At 42.7% G+C, this 13,344-nt stretch overlaps 1 protein-coding gene across 1 annotated transcript in view; it reads right to left on the reverse strand.

Annotated features, from left to right (window-relative positions):
- Window positions 1-13,344, reverse strand: part of LOC120455378 — a 65,601-nt gene that overhangs the window by 33,097 nt on the left and 19,160 nt on the right. The window contains exon 2 of the mRNA XM_039641504.1: window positions 3,579-3,635. The gene's annotated coding sequence lies outside the window, so the exon portion shown is untranslated. The remainder of the gene's footprint in view (window positions 1-3,578; window positions 3,636-13,344) is intronic.

Raw genomic sequence — 13,344 nt, forward strand, 5'->3', positions numbered from 1 at the left:
CCGTGCACTTGTGTGTGTGTGCTCGACACGTTCAATATTTTATGGTGTCGCTTACAGACAAAATGGAAGCCAAGCAAACAGATACCGAGAATCGAAAAGAGCATAAGTAGTACACGGAGAGAAAGAGTTTATAACTAATAAACCAGATTTACCTAGTATTTGAAATAAATTCTCTATGTGAGTGGGGTGGATGGAAGGGCTAAAACTACGCAGACTACGAAATGAATATGAAAATCGACTGAATATGGAAAACAAGGCAAGGTTAAGTCAAATTATAACTATAAACCATTATCTAGAACAAACTCGCATTCAATATTCCTATGCATTATATTCAATTTTATTTTTGGAAATGGTGGCGCTTTGGAAGAAGGCTTATTGGGGCACCTGACCTGGCCTTTGGTCAACTGCAGCGGTTCAAGGGGCGTTTGGGCTGCGGTCTTTAGCCCGCACACTTGTTATCCTTTATCCGCTTCCCTTTCGCTTGCACTCTTCTTAAACACGTTTCCCCTTTTGCTCTTTCTCTTTCTCTTTTTCTTCTTTTTTTTTATCGACGCGGCCGTATAAATATCACTCTGGCAAATGGTTTTTATTGGCAGCCAGAGCCTCCAACTCAAGCTCAAAAAGGTTAAATTTGGAAAATTGGTACGTGATTGGATTCAAAGCGCAAAATAAGTGCGTCAGTGGGTTTTCGGCCGCCCTCCGCCCTTCGGCCGCCCTCCGCCCTTCGGCCTCTTTTCACTTATGGGAATGAAAACATACTTTTTTCTTTCCCTATTCCTTTTTTTTCTTTTTTGCATTTGGCACACCACTCGCCACGATTTGTAATAAGAATGTGTTTTTTATATATGTATGTTTTGTGGTTCAGTTTTGCTGTGAAAAATTGGAACTTCTGCCAAGCCACGATGATGATGATGGCAGGCATCCAATATGCGAGTATGTGTATACATATGGCGGCGATATCTGGCTTCTGGCATATACAGACATCCATAAGTTTAAGTATTTGTGGTCTTGTGTTTGATTGCCGGCCATAAAACGGTCATTTGTTTGTTGGCCAGCTTGGGACCGTACCAGATCCAAAAACCAAAAGCAAAAGCGAAGCCCAAACCAAAACCAATACCAAAATCGCTTCACCGAAGTGAAGCGTACTGAACTGGACTGCCAGCTAATAACTGGGCATTGCTTTTTGTTCACTCCGTACAACATGGCGTACAGCATGGCGTATGAGTAATATTTGAATAGCTCCCTGGAAAGTGGGAAATGCGGTGTGTTAGCAACAAATGGAAAGGCTTTCGCTTGCTGATTCCGAATCCCCAAACTACGTTTACCACTTTACAGCTTAAGTTTTTAGTTTTTAATATCGTTATGTTCAGTGAGTGTAAAGCAATCAAATTAACATTCCCGAAAATGAAATTTTGCCATAACTGGCCCAAAAAAGATCGCAGAACTGAAAGGATGACTGTTTTGTGCAGCTAATTACTAAAGCTAACTATCCTAATCACTTTTGTACTGATTTTTCGAAAAAAAATTTTTCCAAATTTTTTGCATTTTTGGTAAGGAGTAACATCATCTATTTTTGCAAAAAATCGTCAAAATTTAACATTTCTAGCCTTGAATGTCACTTTATAGGAAATTTTCTTACGAATTCAACGGTGTATGACATTCAATGTTTGGACAACTGTTTTCTTAGTTGTAGGCAAAAAACTGATTATTTTTGGTCGAAAAATTGAGTTTTGATTTTTGGCAAAAACCAGAACAGTTTATTATAGATATGTGGTGCTAATTTAAAACGTTTTAAAAGTATTTAATATTTTGTGGTCTTTATTTTATAGATTTAACATAATCAATACGAAAACTGATGGTTTTATATGTTTTCTGAAGTCCTTTAAGCTGGCCAAAATAATTGCAGGCCAAAATTGCATGCAGTTCATCAACTGGGGAATAAGCTGGAAATCCTGTAGAAAAAACGATCATAGCCATTATAGCGAAATATATACACGCACTGAACTAAACCGATAATCGGACTTACGTTGGCTTTGGCCGTAGCCATTTGTCCGGAATTGATAAACACCGTAAATAGCGGAAAAAATCGCAAAAACAAAAGAAAAAACAAAAAAAAGAAAAAAAAGTCGGCAGGCGATGATTCATTTCACTAACCAATCAATATAATACGACAAACAATTTTATTGTTTTTAATTAAAAAGTCATCGCAATATTGTTGCTAGTGGCTGGTGGCACATCCATAAACTTATTTATCCCCAAAAGATATAAACACGCAAACGCACAAATGCGTACCGCTTATGGCACATGACAATTTACAGATTTATCTGTCACAATTTCCCTGCCTTTATTCTGTTACTGTTGTTGTCATAATTAATTGGCATTTATTATGCGGCGCAATAAAATGTTGAAATGGTGAAGGGGGGCTTTGGATTGAAAAACCGGGCGGAAATTTGCGACGCCTGAATTATGGCCACGGGTATTTGGGGCCCATTCCCATCGAGGTTGATGGCTTTTAATCACTTAATTGAAGCTAATTAGAACCGCAAATTCAATGTGCGCCGCTGACAATATCGGTTTTGGTTTTCAAATCAATTCGAGCGCTGCTTAATTAAGGACTAAGTTCTCCATTTAGATGGATACACCACTCGGATGGCTCAAATGAATCATATTCTCAAGTGCCACGAGCTACGAGCCACTTTCCCGGGCACATCATTAAATCACCGCAAAAGTTCACAAATGCATTTCATTTGAAAATCATGAACCATTCAGCTACAACAACAACAAGAACCACTACCTGGCACTCTCGACATTACAAATTACAAGCTGCTGGCTGTCAGAGCAAAACCGTCGACGGTCGAGGGGTCAGGGGTTAGGGGTCAGGGGTCAGATGTTGGGCTTCCTGCAGAAAAGAAAAACATGGAAAACTTTGACGAGCGAAGTTGGCGCGCAAACGAAAGGTATTTGACTTGGCCAACTCATCTGCTAGGTGCTTAGTATATATATTTATATATATACTAAAGAATATATAAAATAAAAACGAAATTTTACATTTTTTTAAAAGCACGGAGCACTGAGCGTAAATTTGTATATGTTGCTGATATCTGCATTTATTACACCTCAAAAGCAGGGTATATTGTAAACTGCAAATGTAGCCGGCTTTTCAGTTGGGTGTTGGCTAGTGGGCGGCCTTGGGATTAGGGGGCGTGGCTCTCTGAAGGAGCGGGAATCTCAACGATTGCAATCTGCGGCGCTTCAACGACGCTTGCCTACAATCCACAATGTCAGCCATTTATCATTCGCCTGAGCTCGGCTCACTTTACTGGCCAACCGACTGACTGACGGACTGCCTAACTGACTGACTGACTGACTGACTGACTGAATGAGTGTTGGACTGACTGACTGAATGACTGAGTAACTGACAGCTGGAAGAGGGTGGAAAGCCAAACCGAAATTGGCGTTATGAACTCTCTGCTCTCTACAAAATAAGTGAGTGGAGCGAGCCAAGGGGCTGAAAACTATCTCTAAAAGTCCGCGCAAGTGGGTCAGGTGGGTTATGGAAAAAAATAAGTCTTACTTACCCAAAGTGAGTCGACTGAAATCGCTACCTTCTGCAGTTCGAGGTTGAATGGTGTGTTCTGCAAATATAAATGGTTGATGAATGAGTAAATATATGAAAATGCGGTTTGTACATAGCACCCTTTTAAAAACCATTAAATCTGAATACCATTTTTTTTAGATCTCTCAACAGATAACAACATTATCCCTTTTTATGGCCACATCTTAGCACTTGCTTTGTCTTTGTCTTATTCGCGTTAATAAGGTTTAAGCTTTGCGTAAATTCGCTTCTTTTGCCCGCCTTTTGATTGCACTTCATTCTCTCGCTTTTCGGTGGCGATTTAAATTTTATTTTCCGCCTGTGAATGGCCTATTCTCTTTGGTCGGCCCGCCTGCCATTCGCTGATTAATTTAAGCGCCCTAGTAATGCATAAATTAATTGTAAATAACGGCTGGCCAGCTGGCCGAAAGCAGCTGACACGGTTCGCACACTGGAAGAAACGGGTGGCGAGGGAATGGGTTAGACACAATCGTGAGAGGTTGCGAAAACTGCAACCGAATCAGATCGAATCAGTATGCTTGTAAATTCAGCAACCGCTTGTGCTGCTTGCCTAACACATGTACACTGGGAGAAATCGAACGTACAATAGCTCAGAGTATAATAAAACAGTTTACGCTGGATTCTCAATTGTTTACCAAAGATATCACTCTTTCGCGCAGTGCAGCATCAATTATAATTTACTGGACGATGGATGCGAGTCTGTTTTTTCCGCTTCATATGCTTCAGGGGTCAATTTTGTGCGTTGATGCATTCGGCCATTGGGCTCATTACGACGGCCCCTGTAAAATGCATTTCGATCACTCATTACTCATCACTGCCCTCTGACAATTTGACATCGTGTCGAACCAAAACTGGGCTCCATTTTACATGTGAGCGGCAATTTCCTAGTCCAAAGTGACCGCTGCTAAATTTGCAATGGAATGTGCAGGGAAATCGGTTGAAATTAATGCCCTGTGTTGAGCCCCTGCACTTGTCTTTTGTGAGGCAATCGAGCAAAGGTTTTCATTGCCTGATACAATTGCCAGTTTCCATTTTCGGAAACTGGCTTTCCATTGAAAGAGAATTTCATCTTTGTTGCGGCCGAGTTGCCACTTTCAGGCCGTTTTAGATGGCTTTTGTGGCTCTTAGTCTGCTAATTAACTGCAAATTGCTTTTGCCTGCAAACCCATTTCCTGGCCACCTTCGGCCTTTCACTTCATGTTCTAAAAAACAAAAAAAGAAATGGAAACACCATAGTGTTCAGTTTCGTTTTAAGACACTTTTCTAATCGGTTGCCATGAAAATTTCGAATTAAAATCAAATTTTGTGGCACAAAATATGTCCATAAACGGGGGAAAATACAGTTTGCGGTTACTCGATTGCCTGTTGCTGATCAATTAATTCCAATGACAGTTTCTGTCAGTTTTTTTATAGTTTTTATTGCTTACATGGCCAGAAATCGGAGCATATGTATGTGGTTATTCGTTGGTTGTTGCAGATGTAAACGACAGCGATTGCATTGTTTTGTTGCTTTCAATTTGACGTTAACAAGACATTTTACTTTCTTAATTTAAATGCCATCATTTTTAGGTAGTTATTGAAGAGAGAAAATGTAATCATTTCAAATTCCGTGCTGTTGCTAACAATTTGGAAATTCTTCTCTAACATTTCTTGGGCCCCAAATGCCGTTTAATGCCGCCTAATTAATAACGCAAAAAACTTTTGTTGCTTTTGCCATTTAAATTTCGTTTGGTAGTCGCAGAGCAGATTTTTTTATTTCACTACCATTTGTTTCGCAATGTAATTGCATTTGCTGGGGCCATTAAAGTCTTAAGAGATTAAATAAATAAATAACCGAGGAGGTTTGCAATTCCATTACCTCGAATGGAGTGAATGCCAAGAGTGTATGGAATGCGAATGTGAGTGGTATTTTGAAAGGCTGTGCATGTGTGTGCATATGTGTGTGTGTGTGTGTGTGTGTGTATGCACATTGTGCTTACATAACTCAAATAGAAATTCAAAACTCGCTCCGAAGTCGAAAACTGAGAAATTTGCATACAAAAGTATCTGAAGCTGAGGAAATTCTTTGACTTCAGCATCCTTTGCCCACTGAATGCATGCCAAGCTGAGAAAAAAAACTGGAAAATATACTAAACGACATCGTTTTATTTTTTGTGCTCCCAATGCCTCAGCCCCCTCCCCCCTCTTCTTAACCCATTACAATTGCAGCTGGCAGAAGATGAAGGCGAGTCTGGAATACTATTAAATACACAAGGGAGGCTACTTTTAACCCAAATCTGCGGGCATAAAAGCCAGCCAGCCATGGGCCCGTGTATGGGCTAAGGGTTAAGGGTTACGAGCTACAGACTACAGAGTACAGAGTACAGACTACGGGTTAAGAGGGAAGTGCCCGGAGGAGATGGTGGCGGTTGAATCAGCGGAACAGGCCACACATGAGCGCGAATAATGCTCCGCTGGCGACCACGTGGAGCCTTGCCAAAGGGGCAATCGTGGGTTAACTATGTGCGGTGTGTATGTGTGGTGGGTTAAAGGCAGCGACACTTTTCAGACAGTGGCAGCCAAACAGGCGTCGCCGTAGCTGCGCATTGATATGCATGTAACGCACTGTAGTTCGCAAACTGAGGAAAACCGAGTGGAAAATTATTATTACCACTTTGAAATGATCAATTCGCATCGCAAGTATATTTTCATATTAAATTCATAATACAAAATTAAATTTAAATTGTTGGTCCCACTGTGCAGCTAGCAACTGGATTTTGAGGCGCTTTGGCAGTTGCCTTGCGGCATTTGCCTCATTTGCAGATGCAGATGCAGATTTGCAGATTGCTCGTGTTTCACGACGCTCGTGATTAAGTCGCAATTTTTGCGCACCATATTTGCGGGGGCGTGTCGACGAGGGGGCGTGGCTTTTTGGCCACATAATGACATTCGGTTTTGGTCGCCGGTCGTATAATGCAGATATTACAATATGCGGATTATTAGGCATTATGCACATGTCCCCCCTTTCGCCGCCTCTGTCCTTCCTTCACTCGTTTCACGCTCCGTCTGCCTGTTATTGTGTGCTAACAATTTCTATTCATAAAAGAGTGTGCTTGTGTGCTTGTGTGTGTGTGTGTGTGTGTGTGCATACATATACGAATGTGCATGTGGCATGCAAATTTATTGTGTACTTTTGCCGCCAAGTTGCGGCATGTCAATCCCCTCCCCCCTCGCAAAAGCCGAAGTGAGCTTTTGATTTCGGATTTGCATTTGTGAGCAGCAGGATGGCGCAAGCGATTGGCGGGGGGAGGAGAAGGAAGGTATTCGGATTCGGATTTGGATTCGGATTCGGATTTGGGTGCCAAGGTCTGCGAATGTGTCATTAGCATCGCATTCACTGCAAGCGTAATCGCTATCAAGAGCACAGCATCGTGGATTAATCTTCACTTTGCCATTTCCATCGGAATGCTGCAGCTGATATCGTAAATTCTGAAAGCTTGCGAAATTGCTGAACATTTGTGTAAATACGATACCAAACTGCCATCATAATGGCATTCTGCGCTCATCTGAAACGCATGCAATTGATTTTATTAAATCCAGTAATGCAATTTTGGTAAAACCCCGTAGAATTTCGCCCCATTTTTCATTGGTCTTACTGTAGTGCTCAATCCTTAAGCTAATGATTGGCTGATGCCACGCCCACGGGCTTTTCGCTGCCTTCCTCTTCTTCTTCCCCTTTTTTTGGTTATTTTTATTTAATTTGCTTTGGAGTCCACGCTGCGTATACGCAATGCGAGCACTCACTTTGTTTCAATATGCATGAAGCCTCACTTCCTCTCTTACACGCATTTCTCCACCACACACATACACGCACACATTCGCACATACACGCATACACACATGTACAGTGGAGCAGACAAGCACACACACACACACGCATGTACATGTGAGCAGCTTGCAAAGTCACTTAACCAAATAAATTTTTTGCAGAACGAGAAAAAAAAGCGCGAGAGGAGGGCGTTTGACAGAGGGGCGTGGCTGCCGCCTTCTTTGCGCTGTCGTTGTTGTTGTTGTTGTAGTTGTTGCTCAAGTATTTATTTTGCTTGAGTGCGCTACAGTTTTTAAGTTTGTTTGCACTGAAAACTCAAGGCACAACTTGCAAATATTCATTACAAACAAACAAGCAAACACAGTGGCGGTGTGCGAGAGGTCTTGAGGGGGAGGCAGGGGGGGGTGGGGGTTTGGGGGTCTCTACGGGAAAGTGAAGCCAGAAGGAAGTAGTCTCGCCTTGCTTTCTCTCGACAGCGCGAACTTAATGTGATTAAAATTGTATGGCTGTCGTTGGCTGCTTGCGTTGGCATGGGAAAAAGGCACAGAAACGGAGCTCCTGTCTACCGCTTCATCCATTTCCCCTTTCTCCTTTTCCCTCCACAACTTTCTCTCCCCCCCCCCCCCCTCCCATTTGGCAGGGAATTTTTAAGGGATCTATGGGTAGCAGTTCGACGTGCCGATACCCCAGACACTTCGCCATGCTCCACCTCGCTGGCTTCAACGTTTGCCCATAAGTATGCAACAATGTTTGCAAAGCACCCTATTCGACGACTCAAGAATTCGCGTAGCTTTGTCCATGATTGTTACTTTTAATTATAAATACAAACTAGAGCATGATTTATATTTTTACATATTCAATATCACAGTTTAAATAGTATCAAATGTCCGAGTTGCTGATGCACTCCATCACCTTTGGCCCGCAAGCTGTCCGTTTGTGGGGTGGAGGAGACAAAGGAAAATCGTTAAAAGCAAGCACGTGCAATAAAAACAAAGTGTCGCCGTCAAAAAATTGAGTCCCCAGCAGCAGCACTCACACTTCGGTGCAAAACACTCACACTAACACTCATACTCACACAAACATTCACACAAACATTCACACAAACACTCACAAATGGGGCGCAATCTTAAAGTGTGGAATTTATTTCGCCCCGCCTGATTTTATATGGCGTTTATTTTGCGATCGCACTCCCCTTAATGGATGCTTAAATAAAATTTTAAAGCGTTTCGAATTTAGTGTCGTGCTTTAGTGTTTGTCATTAGTGTTTTGGCAGGCGTTAAATATTTAATGGCCGAGACAGCGTTGGAAATTTTTGCAACAAAGTGTTTGCGTTGTGTGGATAATTAATATGACCGAAGTCTTGGGCTTTTGGGTGGTTCGCTGCCTCGCTGGCTGGGTGGCTGGGTGGTTCGGTGGTGCAAAGTGGTTGTTGGATGGCTCCAAATGTTTGCTAACACTACCCAATGTTTACATTCGCCAAAAGCTTTCGCCAACTTTTCGCCAGCGATGGCGGGCTGAAGTAACTCGAAAGCCAATTATTGGTTGATAGGGTTCTTGAGTGCTGGCTGCCATAAAATAGTAATGGATATTGGCAGAAAAGGGGTGAGGAAATTAGCCATTGCGCCAGGTTATTATAATGCCTCATTTTTGGTGGGCTTTTGGGTGGAGTTTTTGGGGGGAGGTTTTGGGTGGAGGTTTTGGGTATCTGTTTCACTATGCAACAATGACAAACTTTATTATTGCCCCAACAGATTACTTCTAGATTGTAGATCTTACCATAAATACATCAATGAACTTATTTTTGTCTCTGCATTATTCATTGGCTTCTATTCAATTTGGCAACTCTGTTTCGACAATTCACAGTCATCAAGGACAACAAATCCTAATCGAGCACAGCAGATGTCACATCGAGAACCTTTTAGCCCCGTCTCTATCCGTCTGTCTCTTTCCTCTCTTTCTTTTCCGTGAATCCCCTTTTAAATTAAAATAAATTTGCTGTGGGCTTTGCGCTAATTCACACGTGGGAGTCAGGCAATTTGCTTGCCTATTGGAAATGTGTGCGACTTATTTGTGAAAGTACAAAGTAAACAATCAATAATCGACTTGCTGCTACCGATTAAAATGTTGCCAAGCTAATGCTAAGTGATGCCAACAGCAGATTACCCATGCTTATTTCAGCCGTTCTAGAATACCCGAATACCCTGTTCAAAAGGACTTTGTCTAGCAACACAGCAGCTGTCACTTGTTCTTTTCGTGGACGAAACTTAATTTTCCAAGCAACTTCATCGCCTAAGACGGGACATTTTTCAATGTTTACCCTCATTCATTGCCCCGCCCCCTCCTCTGCCCGCCCTTTCTTGAGCATCACTGATTAGCATTTGAAATACGTGTTTTTGTTGCCGTTGGTGGTGGGGCTGGGCCACTAATTAGAATAAATCTAAATTGCCCGTTCTGCGGCAGTCGACGTAATGACTTTTATGCGCATGCTTAAGCTCGCAATTATCCACAGCAGCCAAAGATTAAATCGCGACAACAACAACAACGGCAGCCACCGAAGGCCGGAAAAAAGGGAAAATTGTGGGCAATGGGCGGAGTGCTTTTCACCCGAAAAAGGCTGGCCCAAAAGAAATCCCCTTTATTGATACGCTTTCTTTATTTTTAAACTCGGGGGCCTGGAAAAGGCTTAAAAACCGCAAAAATTACAAAGCACTCAATATGCCTTGAAAGGGTTGCGGGTTGCGGGCTGCGGAAAAGCAGCTGCGGTGGCTTAAGTGAGGCATAAGAAAATAATTAAAATCACAAGAGAAAGCGATTTCAGCCAGAGATAGTCGAATGATAAATGCCCTGCGATTAAAGCATCTTAAGCCGTGAATTCTACTTCCCAAACTAGTAAGTCGAATATTCGGGTGGGTGTTAAGTGAAATGAAGTGTTGTCTATATTAAAGGAACATCATTTTGATCAGTTATTTTAGCCAAGTGCTTGCTTTTATGTTTAATAACTTGGGAAGGCATCGCAACTATGTGCTGTAACTATCGATGCTTACCCAGCCATAAGCACTTTTGAGTGCCAGCTAGATTGAATAAAATTGAAGAGCTTATAAAGTGAGGGAAGAAGGGGGGATATTAAGGGTCGTCCTCTCAACGCAGTCCGCCCTTAAAGAGCCCTTGTCGAAATTCGACCCCAATTCGAAAAAATAACGTATACGCCACCACGTATGAAGGGACAGTGCCGAAGAACGTGTTCGGCTTTCAAGTCCTTTGTGCGCGCATCCTTGCCAAGGACTGCGAAATCGCTGGAAAAGGATATTCCTGACGCTATGCCGCCTTTGTCGGCGGCAAGCAAGAAGAGCCAAAGCGAATATGTTTGTCAGTCGCACGGCCAAAGGATTGCTAAATAAAATGCGAAATATGAAAAGGCAAACGGCGAACGGCAAGGCGAGCGCCCAAAAGTGAAATGTCAAGCGAGAGGAGATGGGATATAAAAAACGAAGCCCAAAAGCCCAAACCCGAAGTGAAAAGGCCAAGAGATGCTGCTGCTGCTGCTGCTGCTGCCGGCTGCCTGATTTTCAAAGTCACTCCGAAAATCATAAATTTCCACAGGCACACACACAAACACAATGGGCATGAGTGGACGACCAGTCGAGAGGCCACCGCAAAAACGGAAGCCCCCCAGTCAAATCATTTTTCCACTGCATTAGACGAGGCCCATCTACCACGAGAGTTGTCCTTACAATTGCCATACTTACTCTTCCGACAGGACACAAATGTTTGAGGATACGTCCCAGGATTAGCCACGTATGCAGCACCGAAACGATATCCAGCACACAAAGAAATTTATCGAACAAATGTGTACATTTATGGGGTTTTTGAAAAGGCAAATAAGAAGATAATATACCTAGTATTACTTTAACAAATTTTTCGCCGTGTAGCTGGCCATATTATTGGACTGACACTTTTCCAGAAACCAAAAGCGAAACCGAAACCGAAACAGTCTGACCCTCAATGAGCAGATGACAATGGACACGATACCGAAGCCCATGGCGATGATGAGGTTACTCAAGATGCCTATCGCCCATTGTCTCGCATTTGTGTGCCGGATATCTGGCCTGGCGGCCGTTTTCGGAGAAACTAAGCCAAGCCACTTGCCAGTTGGCCACAAACAAAAAAACAAAAAAACACAAAAAAATAATAAAGAAAGGGGCAACGGAATCAAGTTGGGAAACTGTCTTTTCCTCATCAAAAGCTGCCACTTCAGCTGCTTAAAGTTGCAACATCTCCTCCATTGTCCCAAAATAGAAATGTGAGCAACTACTTGTTCCGAATTTCCGCAGCTCATATTTTTCTTCAACGAAAAAAGCTTGAGAACTGGGACTACTTACCGCTTAACCAATGAAAGTCGAGCCAAATTAAATTAAATTACGAACTGAGCTTCATATTAATGTTGCATGTTTGTAAGCTAAGCTAGTTTATGATTAGCTCTCGAAAAGAATTGCAGCTACTTTATTCCATCTTTGTAAATCAGAACATATATGAGCCTCGTGGCTCGTCAAAGGATCTGGAGTCCCGTGAAGCCACTGAAATAAAACATAAAGGATCTTAATCGGCGTTTCGAAGCGGTGACCATTGGACTTCCATCGAGTTCCTCGATTGATTTGATGGTTGAGTGGTTCAATGGGTGTTTGGGTGGTTCGGGTGGTTCGGGTGGTTGTGCGAATGGCTGGACGATACGATGGACCACAAATATTGAAAGCCGCATGGCAGCGCGAGCAAATAAGTGATGCATTTTACATGGCCAAACTGGCGAATGGGAACGAATGCCACACCCAGCGGGTGGTTCTGTGGGCGGTTCGGTGGCTCGATGACTCGGTGGTTCAGTGGATCGCCATGCCAGCGACAATCTGTCTATGCAAGACATGTCCTCCATGTGCGGGTCGAAATGCAGGAAAATTATTTGCTATAACGTAATTAACATGATTTATAGACGAGCACACAACAAACAGCCAAAGGCGAACCATCCGGATACACTTGACAGGGGCTTCTCTGTGTCTGTGTCTCTGTTTGTGTCTGTGTGAGTATCTGTGTGAATATCTCGGTGTGCAGACACACACACACACGCATACGTATGTGTGCGTATCTGTGTCCGCTGTGTTTGTGCAATCGTCTGTCATGGCAACGACAACTCCAATTGACAGCTGAGCTGCACCGCTTGATGGCTCCTCCTTGCTCGTCCTTTGGCAAGGATCGCAAATGTTATTGCTCTGCGGCGGAGACGTATGTCTGTGTGTCTGTATGTCTGTGTGTGTGTGTGTGTGTCTGTAATTGATTAATTTATATAGTGCGAAGTGGGCGTGGCCGGAGGCCGTTTCTCTCGCTTGCCAATTGACAAATGCCGACGGCCTGTTATGCGGCCAACTAGTCAAGTGAACTTTTGATGGAACGTTTTAATATGTGGCCAATGTTTGCCCAGTCTAAGTGATGCTGATGGGCTTTAATAGAATTCAGTTGAGAAAATATGTACTATTTTTATGAACAGAACCTCCAGGGAAATGTGGTTAAGATAAATCAAGTATACGCAGTGGTGTGCAAGCGTGTAAATGGGAAATAGCTGAAATTAATTTGAAAAAAAAAGCGATAAAACGCGAAAAGAACAACCTGCAGTGTTGCAGTGTTGAATCGCAATTGTGCAAATAACACATTTAACTCGAGTGCACTCCACCCGACCATCCGAGCAATCGGTTAGATCTGAATCATTTGCGATTCAATTGATTCGGCGACCTCATAAACAATGCGAACAGCAGACAGCAGGGTAATATTGACAGAATCGGGTATGAAATGAATTTTAATTTCATTTGATTCAAGCACATTTATGTGTAATCAAACTGAATATTGAATACGGCATACCCGAGGCGCAGCGAACCTT

The sequence above is a fragment of the Drosophila santomea genome, chromosome X, assembly GCF_016746245.2.
Source record: "Drosophila santomea strain STO CAGO 1482 chromosome X, Prin_Dsan_1.1, whole genome shotgun sequence".
NCBI classification, from domain to species: domain Eukaryota; kingdom Metazoa; phylum Arthropoda; class Insecta; order Diptera; family Drosophilidae; genus Drosophila; species Drosophila santomea.